At 45.4% G+C, this 17,899-nt stretch overlaps 1 pseudogene; it reads left to right on the top strand.

The window, feature by feature from the left end:
* Positions 1-14,175: 14,175 nt before the first annotated feature.
* LOC114624866 lies at positions 14,176-16,860 on the top strand (annotated as a pseudogene).
* Positions 16,861-17,899: the final 1,039 nt, after the last annotated feature.

The raw sequence follows: 17,899 nt of genomic DNA, 5'->3' as shown, positions 1-17,899 counted from the left end.
AGGGGGAGAGGGGGAGGGGAAGAAGGGGAGGGGAGGGGGAGGGGAAGGGGGAGGGGGAGAGGGGGAAGGGGAGGGGGAGGGGGAGGGAGAGAAACTGAATAAACTGGTCACTGCCAAAATGTTTAACTCATACTTCAAAGAATATTATCAAGGAACTGAAATGACAACTCACAGAAGATTTGGGGAGCAAGTTCACAAATCATTTGTCTGAAGAGAGACCTGTGTTTAGAACATCCAAGGAGCTATGGCCACTCAGTAATAAAATAATAAACAACCCGATTTTTAAAAGCAAAAACTCCAAATAAATATCTCCAAAGAAGATAGACTTATGGACAACACACACACACACACACAGAGGAAAAGATGTTAGCTACAGTTAGCTTAAGAGCAAAGCAACCCCCAAGCCCCAGGGAGCTTCTTAGTCCCACTAAGATGGATACAATGAAAAAGGCAGACAGAACACAGAACACATGTGGAGGATGCAGGCACAGTGGAACCCTGCATATATCACTGGTGGAATGCAAACGGAGCCGCTCCCCCACCTGTGTGAACAATTCGGTAGCTGCCAATAAACTTAACCATGAAATCACCATACAACCTGAAAATTCTACTCCCAGGTATAGCCTAGAAGTGAAAACATACTCCTGATTTGCTCGTGAATATTCAGAGTAGCAAAAAAAAAAGGTAGGAAACCATATAAATGTGTATAGCTATGAATAGATAAGCAAAATACACCATATCTCTACTATGGGGTAGTACATAGCCATAAGAAGACACAAGGAATTGTTATATGCATTTTACTCCACGATTTAAATATGGACAGATCATAAAAGAGTATGCTAAATAAAAGAAATTAGGTCCAATGTAACTCAGGACTCCATTTACAAGGCATGTTCAGAATAAGAATCCACGGGGGAAGGGAGCAGCTCTGGTTTCTAGAGGCTCCAGGAGAGAGAGGAATGGGGAGTGACTGCTCACAGGTCTGAGGCTTCTTTGGGGCCAGAAGAAAAAAAAAAATCTAGAGTCAGACAGCAGTGACAGCTTCACAGCCTCGAATATACACTAAAAGCTATGGATTTGTACATGATTTTGAAGGTGGTAAATTTTATGGTATATGAACTATATCTGAATAATAAAATGAAAACCACAAACCTATATTTGCCATAAAAACACGTGTAAAAGTGCTTTAAAATATTAGCAAATGGAACACAATGCTATATAAAAAGGCTAGTAAGGCCATGAGAGGTTTACATGAAAATCTATATAATTTACCGTATCAACAGAACACACACTAGCAACTATGTAATCATCTTACTGGATTTATACTGACAAGATTCAATGCCAGTTGCCCTGAAAAAAACTAAACAACACATCTGGAAAGAAAAGAAACAAGGAGCAAATATCATCACAGTTTCCAGTCAGAACTCTGGGTGTGGCTCAATGGTGGTCTCGAGGCTCAAGTGTCATGGTAGCAGTGAGCAAAGATTGCTGTCAATCTCCTCTGAAGATTAAAGTAGCAATGACTGCCTTCTGAGTCACTCCATGATGTCATTTGGGTTTAGTTCCTTGTAAGCTCCTGAGCTCAGGGTCTCTCTAGTCCACTGACTGTCCACAGGAGCCTTCTCTTGGGTTTTTGCAATGTGGCTGACTCATAAGGCAGAGTCTGCCTTCCTACACAGCAAGCTAGCAAGAGAGACTGTGCCCCACGATTGAAGTCCTGGTGTTTTAGTAAACTGAGTTTTAATTTGATATTGATACCCCATCGCCTTTGCTGTGTTCTGTTCACTGAGGCAGGACAGGAAGTCCATCCGATATCGAAGGAAAGACCTCACACGACGGCATGAAAAATGGGAAGTTAGATCTTTGTGAGCTACTTTGCTGCCTGCCTACTACTACAGGCACATGCAGAAAATGATAGTTAACGGCACTGAAATCATGTTCAAAAGTTAAATAATGAAGGCTTTTCTCTCTGAGACAGAGAACAATAAAGAAGATAAACTCTCACCAGCTCCATTTTGGAGGAACTTTATAGTGAAGGCCAGCAAGCAAAATGTGAATTGTCTCTCTCTGCCCTGAGGATACAACTGTTTATATGGTAAATTCTAAAGAACACCTCCCCCCCAAAAAAACCCACCCTCTACCCCTAGTACTAAGAAGGGAAACTTCCCATCACAGAATAAAAGTCAAAATGCCAACATCTGTCACACTACTGCATCCCGATACCAAGGCCTTCCTGACAGAGCCTGAGGCTAGTGCCATCGTCAGTGGGGGAAGACTGCTTGAACTCTAAGAGCAGACACAAGACAAGGATCCTGTCCGGGCCTCTTCCATCCACGGTAGCATGAACATATTAGGAGGAGCAATTGGAGAAAGAAAGAACTAGAAGGCATATCAATGGGGCAGGTAGAAACAAAATTGCCCCTATTTGTAGATACTAAGACCCCAAAGATTCACAAACCTAGGAGAATAAGTGAATTCAGCAAAGCTCTGTGTTAAAAGAATCAAAACCTTCAAATTAGTTCCATCTCTGTTCATTAGAACTGTCCAAAGAAAACAGGGTAGCACGAGGGTAAGGGTTGGCGGAGGCTGTCTACTTTCAAATGCTTCAAAACCAAATAGAATACTTTAATAAAGGTAGCCAAGAAGGCCAAAGAGCTACACACTGGGAACTGTGCATTTCTGATAGAAGAAACTAAAGAATGCATATATAAAAAGAAAGACATCCTATACTCATATATTAGAACATTGTTTAAATGTCCACACAGCCAAAAGCAATATATACATTCACAGTGGTACGTACCAAGCTTGCTTTGATATTCTTCATAGGAAAAGCAACAAAAATTCTAAGTTTGCACAGGACTGTAAAAGATTCTGAGCAGCCCAAACAATTTTGAGAAACAAAAACGAAGTTGGAGGCACCACATATTCTGATTTCAAGGTGTACTACAGAGATGGCAATCTACAGCACGACGACCAACAGCATGACTGACGCAAACCAGCCACAGATGCCAGGAGACCAGACTCCAGAAATAACCCAAACATGTTCTTAACTAATTTTTGACACCCAAACTGGTGATACCAAAAAGGCACAGTATGGGACGCCTTTTCTCCTCCATAAGGGGTGACGGGGAGAGGGGATACTCACATGTGAAAGAATCAAAGCAGACTCTTTGTATACCACAAAAATCCAACCCTGAATAAGCCAAAGACCCAATAAAAAGGTGTTCAACATCACTAATCATCATGGTGATGAGAAATCCAAGCCATGGTGAGATGGTGCCTTATGCCTGGTAGGGAGGTTCTTACAAGCAGAGAGGCAGTAAGTAGTGCTGGCAGAAGCTTAGAGGAAAAGGAACCCTCATCTACTCTTGATGGGGACAAAGGTTGGAACAGCCGCTATGGAGAACACTGGGAGGTTCCTAAGGACATTAACAGTAGTGCAGGAATGAAAAGAGTCCCCAGTTAACAGTCCCATGGTTACTGCAATATTACAATAAGCATGGAGTGGAAAGAAAGCTACATGTCCATCAATAAATGACTGAAAAACGAGACTATGATGTGATGTGTGTGTGTGTGTGTGTGTGCGTGCGCGTGTGAGAGAGAAAGAAAGAAAGAGAGAGAGAGAGAGAGAGAGAGAGAGAGAGAGAGAGAGAGAGAGGAAGAGAGAGAGAGGGAGAGGGAGAGAATATTATTCCACCTTTAAGATGAGACTCCAGGGCTAGGGGGATGGTTCAGTGGGTACAGTGCTTACTGTGTAAGCACGATGACCTGAACTTGGGCCCACCCATGTAAAAAGGCCAGACCTGGCAACATGTGCCTGTAATACCAGTACTGGAAGATAGAGGCAGGAGGATCCTGGGGACTCACTGCCTAGCTATCATGGTAAACCAGTGAGCTCCAGTTTTAACGAGAGACCCTATCTCAAAAGATAAAGTGGAGAGCAATACAAGACAGCACACAGCTCCACAAGCCCATGTATGGGAGCATGTATCCCTCTGCCACGCCCACAAACACTGTCATCTGCTACAACTCAGATCAATGTGGAGGACATTGTAGGAGCTGACATAAGGTAAGTCCCATGCATGGCCCCACTTCCCTTTCACTCAAACCAAGGACACGTTATGTGAAATCTGGTAGCTTGCTGGCTTATAATGACCCTTTACCATGAGTAAACATATCAAGTCATCACGTGGTCCGCTGTAAGTTTTTATTACTGTACCAAAGACGCACCACTGCCAACACATTTAGATAACGGCGCTACCTGGTTTGAAGATTTATTTTAAAGCTCTAATAACCAGGATGGTTGAAGTGCATCGAACACAGGAGCATGAGCCAGAAGTACACTCACACACACAGGTTTTGATAAAAGAGTCAAACCAACCCATTTAGTAGAACAAAGCCTTATTTTAAAGGAAACACTTCTAGGTCACTTTTAATGGTGCAGAAATGACTGGTGTAGACACGGGAAAAATGAAACCGAAGGCTCAAAAACAAACTAATCCATGATGGCAGAAATAAAAATAGTTGCTGGCTCCAGGTAGGTGAGGAAGAAAGCTCAAGGTAACTTCCGGTGGTCAAGGCAACTTCCGGTGGTCAAGGACGTGCTTGTGTTTGGTGGCGGGGTTGGTCTTGGTTGTATGTTTTTCTCAAGATTCACCAGGTTTCACACTTAATAGTACACATGTCGATAAACTTGGCCTAAAATTTGAAAGAAAAAACCTTTAATGCTAGCTGCCATGTGGAGACAAGATATGGGCATGGGAGCGACGAAGCAGCTGGAGCTGTGGCAGGGAAGAGCCGACGTGATGTGGACCGAAGTGTCGTCTGAGTCAGATTTGAAATAGTCCCTTCAAGGATATCTTCTCTTAGGGTGATGTCATCAGTCTTCTAGGGCTTCTGGTGTGTACCCCTGGCCCCGTTACAATAACTGCTGCACAAACATGGTAGAGAGCCCGCCCTGTGCCAGGTTATTAACCATCTTTTGAGAGGAGGGTTTTTAATAAGATGGCGTCTTTCCTCCATTCTAAGCTGCCTTCTTCCACGTGCTAGTTATATCTACATCGGCCTCTATGTCCTGGAGGTTTTTATGAGGACTTAGTATAGAGGAAATACTGCTTATTCCTAATTCTAAATAGAACACTACCTGCTATGCTGCAGGTCCTTACAGAATATCTTGTAGGAGGAGCTAAGGTGGGAGGAGTTAGGAGAGGAAGAGGAAGAGGAAGAGGAGGAATAAGGAGAAGAAGAGGAAAAGGAAGACAGGAGAGGAGAAAGAGACAGAGAGGAGATGGAGGCGGATGTTCATGTGTCTGTAGCAGTCAAAGGTAGTTGGTAGTTGGTAGGTTGGGTATTGGGTTACACTTCTGACTGTACAGGTATCTTGTTACTGATCATTACCAAATATATAAGCCTTTGATTAATCTATAAGAATTAGAGTCTCATTCTCTTACTGGGCCCGCATGGATGATGGAATGGTCTGGGCAATGCCCTGCCTTGCGGAGACAGTGTAGAAGATTGGCAGAGCCATCTCTCAATGCTGGCATCTCGTGGGTGGCAGGACTGGTGTTTCTGGCTGGCCGTTTCTAGCTGCAGCACGCAGGTGGCCTCTGGCCGAGAAACATGGCAGCTGAGCTAAGCAGAGCCGCTGCAGCTTAGATAGTCGGCTTGGCCAGAGGCCGTTTTAAATAATTACCACAGCAATATCTTCTTTCTTTTTGGTAAAAAAACAAAAAAACAAAAAACAACCCGCAGAGGAGGTTGTGGGTGCAGATTTGCTCAGCTGGGAATCACCACTAGAGCCCACAAGATCTTAGATCATATAAGTCTGCCTTCATTAGAACGCTCCAACATCCAAGTTTCAAATGAAATTCAGATTAGTGGAGGGTCAGTTGAACTTTGTTTTTTTTTTTTTTAATGTACTTCTAAATAAAATCTAAGGAAAAGACTTATGCAGGAGAAAAGCTAATCAATATGGATTTAAACAATACATCACAAAGTTCCAAAGCAACAGAGGAAGACTGGTACAGAGAGAGGCTCTATTCTACTGAGAATAAATTCGGCTTCTAAATGTAGGGAAGTTGTGCTCAGCAAAAGGAAGAGGTCCTTTGTTCACCTTCAAGCAGAAACCATTGTTGGAGTTTACTTAGTGTCCTTGTGACAGATACTGGGTGAGCTGCCCATCTTGTGGTCAAATGGGAGCAGACCACTGTCTCCAGAGGCCACCAGCACTATATATGCCCCTCAGGGGTGGGGCATTCTGTGGAACACCAAGCTGAAGGGAGTGATGGATCTTAGGGAAGGGGCTATCAGCCTCCAGGTAGGCCAGGAACGAGGGAACATGAACAAAACTCTACTCCATCCAAAGCCACTGCCCAACTGCAGTCCCCAGGGACAGAGAGAATTCAACAGCAAGAACACTAGAAGCTGGACAATCAGTAACAGGCAAGTTAGGACAAGTAAAACTAAGTCCTAAACCAACAGTAATGGAGGTTAACAAGTCAGGGGTCAGCTCCTGCAGCATCTCTGCAATGTTCATCTACAACAAAGAAGGTTGTGATAGACTGCTGAAGACCGCCCAGCTGTCAGCCACCATCCTCCTCCCTAAGGTACAGAGAGTAGGTTCTGGAGAATCAGAAAAAAAAAAAAAATTGGGATCACCAAGCCCAGCTAAAGGTAGAATAAAACAGAACAAATCAGAAAGACTATGAGTAACATAGCATACTGTTGTGGAATTAACTGTGTCACGTTCCTTCCCAAAATATATCAAAGAGAAAACCCTGAATAGGATTATATGTGGAGACAGAGCCTTCAAAGGGGTGGTCAAGATGAAAGGACGCTATGAAGGAGCCCTCTGAGATAAAGTTTATCTCCTTATAGGAGAAAGTAACCACAGACGTGAGGGATCTGCCTACATGGACATGGAACAAGGTCACAGCAGGACACAATGACAGCAAGCAGTGTCTCCAAGGCGGCAAGAGAGGCCTCACCTTAGACCAATCACACTGGAGCCTCCATCCTAGACTCCCAGCCACCAGAATGTCAAGAGATCTCAATAAAGAACCATCTGCAGACCGCTGAGGAGAGATCTAGGAAACATCAGCCGGATTGAGGTCTTAGGAAGGAGGCCTTCAGGAAGAGAGAATTGGTAGAACAAAGACTGCAAATATAATCTTGAAATGAATTTGATTCTCCTGAGTGTTTGGTACTGAATTAGTAGCACACATAAATAATCTAATGTAAGCTGAAAAAGTCTACCTCCTGGGAGGAAATGTGGGTCAGGAAAGGACGTCACTACAGCTCCACTGGGAAGGGTTTGGAAGATCAACACAATGTAATTGCAGACCTTCGTGCTGACCTGATGGACGATGTAGGGCCTGAGAATGAGATGGGAACCGTGGTGTTGAAGGGTAGAGAAGAGCAGCGGCTAATTCTAACTCCATCTTCCCTAGTGAGAAGCCAACAGATGGTGTGAAGACGAGAAGCTCAGATAGACAAATGCACACATGTGTTTTGGATATGGGCTGGGATGGGGGAGTATTTAAAAGGCTAAATTACTAACATAGGTGCCTCTGGGAAGCCGGAAGGGGGAGAAAGACAGAAGATATGCAGTCTGTGTGTGTGTATGTGTGTGTGTGTGTGTGTGTGTGTGACAGAGACAGAGAGACAGAGACAGAGAGAGACAGACAGAGAGAGACAGAGACAGGGAGACAGAAACAGATACAGAGAGAGAAAGAGAGAGAGACAGAGAGAGAAAAACAGATACACACACACACATACACAGAAAGACAGGCAGAGAGACAGAGATCACTTTTTGAACTATTAGACTCTTTAGGTATAAAGGTAACTTTTGTTTTTAAAATAAAATCTAACATAAAAATGCTAAGAGGAAGGAGAAGAACTGAAAGCAGCTTCGAAACCTCTGAAGAGCAGTTACTAGAGCCCTCAGAAAGGTCTGCCCATGGCACAAGCTGCTTGTTCTGAAGACTCCCACCCCTATGACTCCAGCCCTGGCGGGAGACCCTATCCCTCCTGAAGAGGCAGTGTATGTGAAATATACAAAGTGTATGAAATCTCTAGGTAACTCTCACTGGATCTGTAGGCCTGCTTACCTGCTAACAGGGCTAGTTTTAGGCAAACTTACCCCAGGCTAACCTGATCTCTCTTCTCAGGACAGCCGCTGCTCAGCATTGGGGTAAGCTTGCTCTCCTGCTGTGGATCATTTATTGTGATTCTACAGGGGAATTAAGTACACAGAACCAGATGTTTATTTTTCTATCTCTGGGAAGAAAAGGTCCCCTGACTCACTTGCCAGCTCAGACCAAATCTATGGATTCTACTTCAAGTTGATCAAAGCCCACAGGGCCCTAGTTCTTTCTGGGGCCATCCAAACTGATGTATTTATTATTAGTTACTTTACTTGTTGGTATGATAAAAGCAATTTTAAGAAGGGAGAGGCTTGTGTTGGTTCATAGTTCAAGGCCCATTCATCTTGGCATTGGGGGTGGGAGGAAGCAGAATTTGGGCAGCTGGAACCTGAACTGGCTGGTCACTTGCATTCACGATCGTAAAGCAGAAAATAATGAAGGCTTAAGTTCAGCTGACCAGATCCCAGCCCAGGGAATGGTGCCACCCACAGTGGGAGGTCTTCCCAGTACAGTTCATCTAATCATGATAATCTCCCATAGGCAATGCCCAGCAGCTCATCTCCCATACCATTCTAGCTTTTATCATGTTGACAGTTGGGAGGAATTATCATGATTTGAGACTAACCCTGAAAGTCATTTTTAAAGGTTAAAAATTACAGAAGTCTGTTGGGTACTTTGAAGGTGGTCAAGTGGTTGGAGGGAGACCTGCATGTCACTGAAACTCTCACACAGTTCAGCTTAAAAGCTGCTTTAGTCCAAGATTTACTTCATCACAATGGTTTTTGATTCTTCCTTTTCTTTTTCAGTTTGAACAACCTATTTCTTAATTGTTTAAAATCTTGAGAGACTTATCTCACCTCATGACAAGATCAACATGTTTGTCACCTGAGCAGTCCCTAAGGAGTGACTTGTTCTCAATAGCCAGATCACTCACAGTATGTGCCTAAGGATCTGATTCTGGGGGTGCCCTCCACGAACATGAGGATGTCAAACAGCCCGAGCCCACTGTTTGTGTTATGGCTACTTCAGACTCATGATGTGGCGGGGATGTACTCTATGGTGGCTTTGTTCCTCTACCCAGATCCTGTTGGTGACCGTCTATGGGTCAGTGTTGAAGTGCACAAAGGCCATGTAAATGTTGTCAACCCAAAGCACAGATCTGCACGTGGCTTTCAATCTTTTAGTCTAGTGACCTCTTTTCCCACCTCAAGAACAACAGGGACCCAGTCTCTTTATGTGACTGTGCTGGACTCTTTCTGATGAAATACACCATCAAGTTTAAAAGTAGTCACCAGCCTGCAAGGCAAAACTTTTATCTTCCCATGGTAAGAGAAACTTAGAAAACATTTGCCGTGAGCTGTTCATTGGCTTGTAAAAACTTCTTTTTCTTGGACCTCTTAGTTACTCAAATCTGCACGTATTTCTCCACTGGGTTTTTAAAAACTCGATCTTTAGAAGTTACTTAAAAACTCAGGAAATTAATACATTTTGAACCGTTATGTGCAACACGGAGAGGACATCCACCCGTAAGCAGGAGTGAACTCAGTAAGAACGGTAGTGCCGTCAACTACACGGACCAATGACACAAGCCTAGTGAGCCGCCTGTTCTGAGGTCCCTACCTTGACCTTGAGAGGAAGTAAAATGATGCCCATGGTATGGGCAAAGGAAGTAATAGTCTAGGGAGGTAAAGTTGTCTTCCTAGGGTTACCTAGCAGAACTAAGATACAGGCACATCTGACTCCAGAGTCTGAGAAGATGGTCTACTATTTAGTTTCCAGTGACTGGCAAGAAGGGACTGAAAGTCAGGTTGGTCATTCCAAATCAAACGTATCCTGATACTCTGGTAATGCAAACCCACTGCCCAGCACATGGGTCCCAAAGGCAGGGGGGATCTAAATGTCTTATTATTCCACATCTGTCCTGCTCCCAGTGTCTAGAAAGTTCCCCAGCACAGAGCAGGTATTCAATAAATGGTGACTGTGTGAAGAATGGATGAATGGACATGGACTTTCCCACTGGACCACGAGCTCCTCAAAGGCCCGTACCAGGCTTGGCCTTCCAGGACCAACTCATGCTGCTACTCAGAGGACAACGGTGCAAGTGCTGGGTGTTGGGTGCAGTATGCCCATCTCCGGTCAAACTTCTTCCCGCCAGCGCAGCCCAGTCACATGGGAGGAGGTCTATGTACCCTGGGAGACATTCTGTTCAGTCCTGGTCACGCCACTGTGAGGAACTCATTCATCTGCATCCCAACACAGCTGTGTGCCGTATGCACCTGTACCGTCTCCACAGATGATGAAAAAAGGCCCAGAGGGGTTAAGAAGCCATTTGAGGGCAACACAGCAGAATCAGGATTTTAACCCAAACAGATCCCTGAGCTCTTGTGGCCAGTATGCAATCTGTACATGGGTGTGGCAGTGTGGACCTTACTCTGCCCCCCCGCCCGGCTCTCAACTCCTTCCCAGTCCCTGGTTCTTGGGGTCCTCTGCTAGACCAGTCATTGTTCCTGTTGGGTTTGCCACAACAGGGATGGTCTGGCTTTGTTATTCAGTTACTTGACACAGAGCCAGCCTTCCAAGTGCTGTCCCCAGCGCCCTATACACACCTCAGGTTCTTCAGAGTATAGGCAGGCACTTCCCCTGGCCCTGTACAGACATGAGCTCAAACACACTATCTGTATGACTTTAGATCACTTACTTAACCTTCCTTGGCTGTAAGACAGGGATAATAAGGCCATCTTTCCCACATCCAAAAGCTTAGCTGAACAGACATTATTTTTCCAAACCAGTGCTGCTGCCAGACACCAATGAGTAGATACTGCCATACATAGCAACTCTGTGGAGGTGGTACTAAGGAAGCCCCGCCCCCAGGAGCCGGCTGCATAGCTCCTCCAGGCTTTGCTCCCACGGCAGCCTTTTCACCTCACTATAAGCCCACAAGCCTTTATGAGAGAAGTGCTTGTCTGCAGCCAAGCCCTAAACTCAGGGGCAGCTCAGCTCAGTCACTGCTCCCGTGCCTACTTGACCACTGAGAAGGTGAGCCGTGAGCTGTGTGATGGTGGTTCACTCTCTACCCAAGCACCTTTCTCTGCTGTCTGTCCTGCTGGCTCCCGGTGGGCCTCACCTGTCTCTGTTGGGAGTGACATCAGCTCCTGAGCATACTTCACCCACGCTCATTCCACCCTCTTCCCAGAGCTCGCCTGAGCTCGATCTTAATTAGCCTGGCAAGGCTCAGTCATCACAGGGAAGTCCTTGAAGTTGGAGATTTCCACAAAGCTAAACCACTAAATCCCAGGGCCGCCAGCCTGTCTTCATAGCTTCTCCAGCCTGCCAGAAATCCCGCCCACTCCCACACAGAAACCGCAGACCTGGGGTTCAGTGTCACCCCATCTCAGGCCACCTTATCAAGGCGGGTCCAGCCATCCTTTATCTGCCTGCTTCTCTAAGTGCTTCCATCACCCTGATAGGCCTCATAAAAGCTGGTAAAAGACACAGCTGCCTGGTTTTGACATCACTGACTTCAAAGGCCTCAAATTAGGTGGGGCCCGTCTGGCTGCGGTGGCTGAGTTCAGAGCAGTGTTTGGTGCTCCTGGGGCGACCCTGTTGGCCCGGGGATCAGTGCAGGAGCCCTCAAGCTTATCAATAAACACACAGAAATGGTTATGAGCATGGGCTCTGGAGCCAGACAACCCCAGCTCACGTCCTAGTCCGACGCTTGGTAAAGGGGCCAGTTGATCACAGCTTCCGACTTCTGGCCATCCAGAGACCATCAGGGCTTAGCCTCCAGACCCCGTTCTATAGTGGCAGAAAGACTGTCCCAAGAGAATGGGAAGCTACTATTTAACAGACATGGGGTTCTGTTAGCGAGATGAGAAGGGTTGGAAATTCTGACTGCATAGCCATACATATTTTCATGTCCCACGGAACAGTATATTTAAAATGGTAGAAATGGTGAGTTTACATTAGGGATAATTTATCTCCATGCTCTTTTGAAGTCAGAGTCCATTCCTACCCTAAGCAAAGCATCAAGAGTAAGGAGAGAAGGCGCTTGGCCCTTCCCCAGGCTTTGAATGAAACGAAGCACAAGCCAAACCTGGTCACCTCCTGCCAGCTCCAGTCAGGTCCTGGGACACACCAGCCACTTATCTTGATGCTGAGTATACCCAGCACAGGCAGTAGCGCCCGCAAAGGTGTCTGTCACACTCATTGTCCTGTCTCACAGAAGCCCTGGAGCCCAGTTTGCCTGACTCATGACTACAGGGAGCAGGTCCTCAAGACCCTTCTCCCCCTCCCACACCCTCTAACAGCATCCCTGGTCAAAACAGTAAGTGCAGAAATGTGGACGAGGAGGCAGGAGGATTAAGTCACCCCTAGCTTTTCCCCTCACTTTCACAGAGTAGAATTAAGACGCCTTTCAGGCTCACTTTTGGGAGATGAAAATATTTATTTGTTTCTAAGGCTCTTGCAATCCCGGATGAAAAGCCCACCTTGGTTGTAACTTACTGTGATCCAGCTGTTCCAAAGCAGGTCCTCCCCCAGCCCAGCCCCACCCCCTCAACTTGCTCAGATTTTAGGCAAGGGGTTGCACAGTCACCCTAGGGAAAAAAGTGGGACCTCTGTCCCAACAGAAACTGCGTTCACTAAACCAGAATTATCCCCTGTTGGCACCGGTTGCCCCACTGAGTCATCAGAGCAAGTTCTGTGTCAGCATTTCTATATAAGCTAGGGTTTGCTAAGGATCAGCTCACAGCCATAAAAAAGTCTGCTCTAGGCTAAAGCTTGGCCTAAAGGAAATCTCAGGCCAGGAATATTTACTGAAAAGAAAGCCAGGTGACACTACCCTCAAGCCTCTCAGGACAAGGTTGCCTGACACCAGGGCCTCTTAAGGAGGGCTCTGCAGTCCTCCTTTAGGTCATCGATTTAGGACATCGACTACAGTTGTAAAAATTCAAATTTGGTTCTTAGCTTGGTGTGTGTGTATGTGTGAATGTGTGAATGTGTGTGTGTGTCTGTGTGAAGGCTAAAAGATATTTGCTGCTTTGAGAATTTAGAAGAGGCCTGAACTGAGCATGTGTGATCCAAAGCCTTCCCCTTCCCCAGTGAACAGCAAAAGAAACAGAGACACTAAGCTGGGCAGGGACTGGGACAGGGCTCATGCTGCCGACACCTATAGTCTGTTGGAACAGTGGTTCTGCCTTCTATCTCACAGACAACGCTCTGAGAGCAAGGCCCAGGGACCTAGCCATGTGTAACATAGGTAACCAGTGGGAAAAAGGTACCATCTAGTAAATAAGAATAGGCCCTTCTGCATGCTGCATAAAAGAATTATATAACATGACATAACAATTATATTTATATATTTATGGTATACAAATATAACAATTTTTACAGTTATACAAATAGCAACTATACAGAATATTAGGAGAAAATCAAGTCAATGTGTATATAAGCAGAGGGGGGGTCCCACTCTCTGAATCATAAAAACTAGAAGTCCTTAAAAAAAAAAAGAGAGAGTTGCAATACTTTAAATTTTAATTGGTCCTAAATTTTTAAGAAGCCATCTTTGTCCACACACAAGATTAAATAAGCTATGGGAGAAAAATACTTGCCACATGTACATCAAGGGTTTTGTATTCTGCTGGGGGAAAATATCTGTGCAAAGAAAAAAATCACAAAGAAAAAAATCAGAAGACATACACAAGAGGTATGGAGCGGCAGTTTAAATGAGCAAATGGACATTGTCAGCAATGAAAACATACAGATTACCACTGGAGGCCAGGGGAAAAGCAGATTGACAGCACTGAGAGAGATGAGTTCCTCACTCTGTTGAGGATCTGGGCAAAGAGTTTCACTGATGACTAAGGAATGATAGAAATGTAGCTGACGGCATCTATTAAAAGACGAAATCCCGGAGAGGCTTGGAGGGGTGGGGGTGTCGTGTATGGGCTTCCGAGCTGCAGAGTGTGCTCTATGGACCACAAACTGCCATAGATACCTGAGCTACTTGAACTGCTGGTTGGGAAGACTTGAGATGCTGGGCTGGATTCAGTGCCTCGTGAGGATGGTGTTTCAGCGGGGATCGGCACGCTGTTGGTACTTTGGTCTGGAAAACCACATGGCTCATCTTGAAGTTCCGTAAGGAAACTTGGTAGCTAACTTATGTCTGATGACTCATTTATGCCCAAGAGTTCAACTCCAGCTTACCGGCCATGCAACAGAATGGAGTCCCGCCTACCCAGCGGCGGACATGGTGGCTTTTTTTTTTCTGATGTTGGATGGGTAGCCATGGAAGGAGGAAAGAGCTCAGTAAGACTCGGGGCAAGGTCAGGTCCAGACATCCCCTTCCCTGCTTTGAGCAGCAGGCACATTTCCTTCTCAAACTTGTCTCAAGACAAGTCTCCTCCAAAGACGACACTGGCTGGTAAGAGAGCCTTTTGGAAGAGCTTGCAGCCCCTAGAGCCCAGACCGCCAAGATCGTGGCACTGCAGGGACAACAGAGTCTAGTACAGGTTCTTCCACATCTGTTACTGTAATATGCCCACCTCCTCCCCACCCTCACCTCCCACTCCCCTCCCCCTCCAAGTATGTCTGCTCCTGATCTGATTACAGACTAAAGAGAGCAAAACCTCAATGCTGAAAAGACTTGGACTAAGAGATACCCAAAGTGGCCTGATGTGACAAATATAGAGATCCTTAAACATGTGACGGTGAGAAGCCACAATGAGTCAAGAGGTCAGAAAAAGATGGAAAGGCTCAGCCACTGGATACCACTGACTCTGCCTTTCTCAAAGCAGAAGTTTGGAAAAGGAAGCTTGCTTCTGGACATCGACCCAATAGCCAAGGGGAAGCAGAAAGAGGAACTCCAAGGCCCTGTCAAAAGCCAGCTTTGACATCCCAGGGGGTAAGCCCAGGCAGGCAGTGAGGTGTGACGTTGGTGATCTGGGTTAGTGCTGAGAGCAGCCGACAGGGGTCAGCATTAAGAGGGGATGATGGGTTGGTCTAGATAGCCAAAGGGGGCTGCTGCCTATGGCAGCCAGCAATTAGAGAAATTACTCAGCAGACTTTTCTCTGGGGGAACAAAGCTTGATTCATTGGGGCTGGCACTCTCTGTGGGTATCGAAAAGCTCTGAACTCTTCTAACTCTTAGGGGCCTGTGAGAAAGAAGAGGAAAGAGAGAAAATTCATGTATTCACACACATACACACACTGAGTGGATGAAGCAAAAGGCAGACTCCAGTAACTTCATAAATACAAATACATATGTACATACATGCATGCACACATGCACACAGACAGACCTACAGACAGACAGACATATATACACTCACACGTAGAATGGATGGAACAAAGCTTCATCAAGCAGGCTCCAAGTACATCACATACACATATACACATATATACATATACACATACACACATACACACATACACACATACACACATACACACATACACACATACACACATACACACATACACACATACATACACACATACACACATACACACACACACACATACACACATACACACAAACACACATATACTTGGTGAGTGAATGAAATAAGTTCTAACACATACCTACACAAGCTTTACACACACACACACTTGATTGATGGAACAAAGTTCCAACAACTTGATGTTTTTCTCCCATAGACTATACATTTCAGTAAAATCTTTCAAGCAGTATAGAATTACAATGTGATGACATTTTAGCTTTCTTCTAGTAAATGAGTAAATGATTATGAAAAAACAGTGTGTTCCCCAATACCTTTACAAGAAATAACATTACATAGTACAGGTAAAAAAATATTCCCAAGAACCCACGTGCACTTGTAACTAAGCAACTTGTTATAGATTAACAAAGTGTAAGCAAGCAAGGTGATCTTCTTCTTGGCAGGCAGCAATTTGCGGTTACAAAGATAGGGTTAATTATTTTATCATTTATCTTCAAAAGTCGTCTCATAAGAATCTTAAAAGAATCACGAATCTAAACTTTTATATAGAAATCAATCCTATGTATTTTAAATCCTCAGAATGCATATCTATCCATCAGCAATTCTTATTAAATCTTATCAGGAAGCTGAGGGCAAAAATGGGTACAAGAAATTAATCATCACCAGTCCAGCCTCAGTGAGAGTCACATCAGGCAGTGCTGCCATTGTTCTTGTTCCCTGACCTTAAAAGGTCCCTAGCTTAACTATCGAGAGTGTCCCTTTCTGAACTTCAAGTTGTTCCCTAAGACTTTTAACATCACAGCCAGTAGCAGAAACATCCTAACCTGGATTTGTGAACAATTTACTTTTCCAAATGCTTTCTAAGGGTGGTGGTCATAGCTGACAATCTACGTCTCTAAATTCTTTCCTAAGGTGGTGACTGAATCATTAATCTGCTCCAGCAGCAATGCCTGAAAGAGATCAAGCACTATTATTGTGAGTGCCAGAGATACTGCCCAGTGATGAGCTGGAAGCCCCTTAGAGTTTTCATATAATTCTTAGGTTAAGAGGAAGTGAGGGCAGCAAGCAGAGCAGAACTCCATAACAGCATGAAGTCCTCGGGCCATGCTTGTTCCAGGCAAACCCATCATGGATGCGCTAACCAGTGGGCCACATTCCACTTGCCGTTCCTCCCACCCAGCTCTCAGCAAAGGCCAGAGTCAGAGGCCGCCTCAGAGCCGGCCCTGCTTGGCCCACATATATTGAAGTGGGGAAAATGAAGTTGCTTTATTTGAAAATGTTCCACACTCCTAACAGACCATGTGCCCAGCAAGGATGACATCTTGCTTGTATTTCTATTTTAAACAGCATTGCTATGGTTACCACATCACTGATGGAGAAGGGTTTCTTCAGAAAGTCGAGTACTCATCTCTTCCTGTGATGCAGTGTTAAAGAACAATGTCAAGACAGGACTACGTGCTGGAACGCAGCGTTAAAGAAAAGATTGGGAGGACGGCTGGGAGGATGGCTCAGCTGTGGACTGAAAGCGGGCAGAAGACCCCCTTCTTAGTCAGGTGGCACTCTGTATGTCTAGAGCTCAGACAAGTCTTCATAAGGCTCAAGTTCCAGACAGCACGAGCACAGTAAAGCCAGCCATGAAGAGAGACACGCCATGCCCCTAAGTCCCCTCTCCCAGCCCTCATAATGGTCATTCCTGTTGAGAAAGCAGACAGGTGTCCTTGGTGTGGTTCACAAGAACTCCCAAGAGACTCGTGTCCCTTCTCCTGCCCGATTTCAGTACACACCTACAAGGATCCGATTTCCTCTGCTTAGTTTACACAGAGTCTGGAAGGATGTGTGCACCACAGACCTCTCAGACACACATCAGGATGTGTGCACCACAGGCCTCTCCTCAGACACACATCAGGATGTGTGCACCACAGACCTGACAGACACACATCAGGGCCCTTCCAACCCAACTCTTACTGTAGCTGCATACCTAACTGGCACTTAGCCCCTACAGAGCAGGTGTGAGTGACCTGCTTCATAGTCTCACAGCTGCCCCCTCACCCCCATCTACCTTGTTCCCCAGAACCCTGAAATCACCACAGTTGCTTCTTCTGTAGCAATCCTCAAAACCTGAAGAAAAAGCCTGGCTTGCTTTCTTAGCATCAAAACCCCTTGGTTCTATGAAATCTGTGCTTTCTGCTCAAGAGAGCTGAAGACTCTACATTTGTCCCATAGACCTTCAGTGAATACCCCTTACAAGCCAGAGTCTGAGTGCAGTGAGTGTATGTGAGTGGGAGGGAACAGGCAGAG

The sequence above is a fragment of the Grammomys surdaster genome, unplaced genomic scaffold (assembly GCF_004785775.1).
Source record: "Grammomys surdaster isolate TR1022 unplaced genomic scaffold, NIH_TR_1.0 211, whole genome shotgun sequence".
NCBI classification, from domain to species: domain Eukaryota; kingdom Metazoa; phylum Chordata; class Mammalia; order Rodentia; family Muridae; genus Grammomys; species Grammomys surdaster.
Note: the sequence above shows the minus strand (reverse complement) of the source record. Positions and strands in the feature narration are given on the sequence as shown.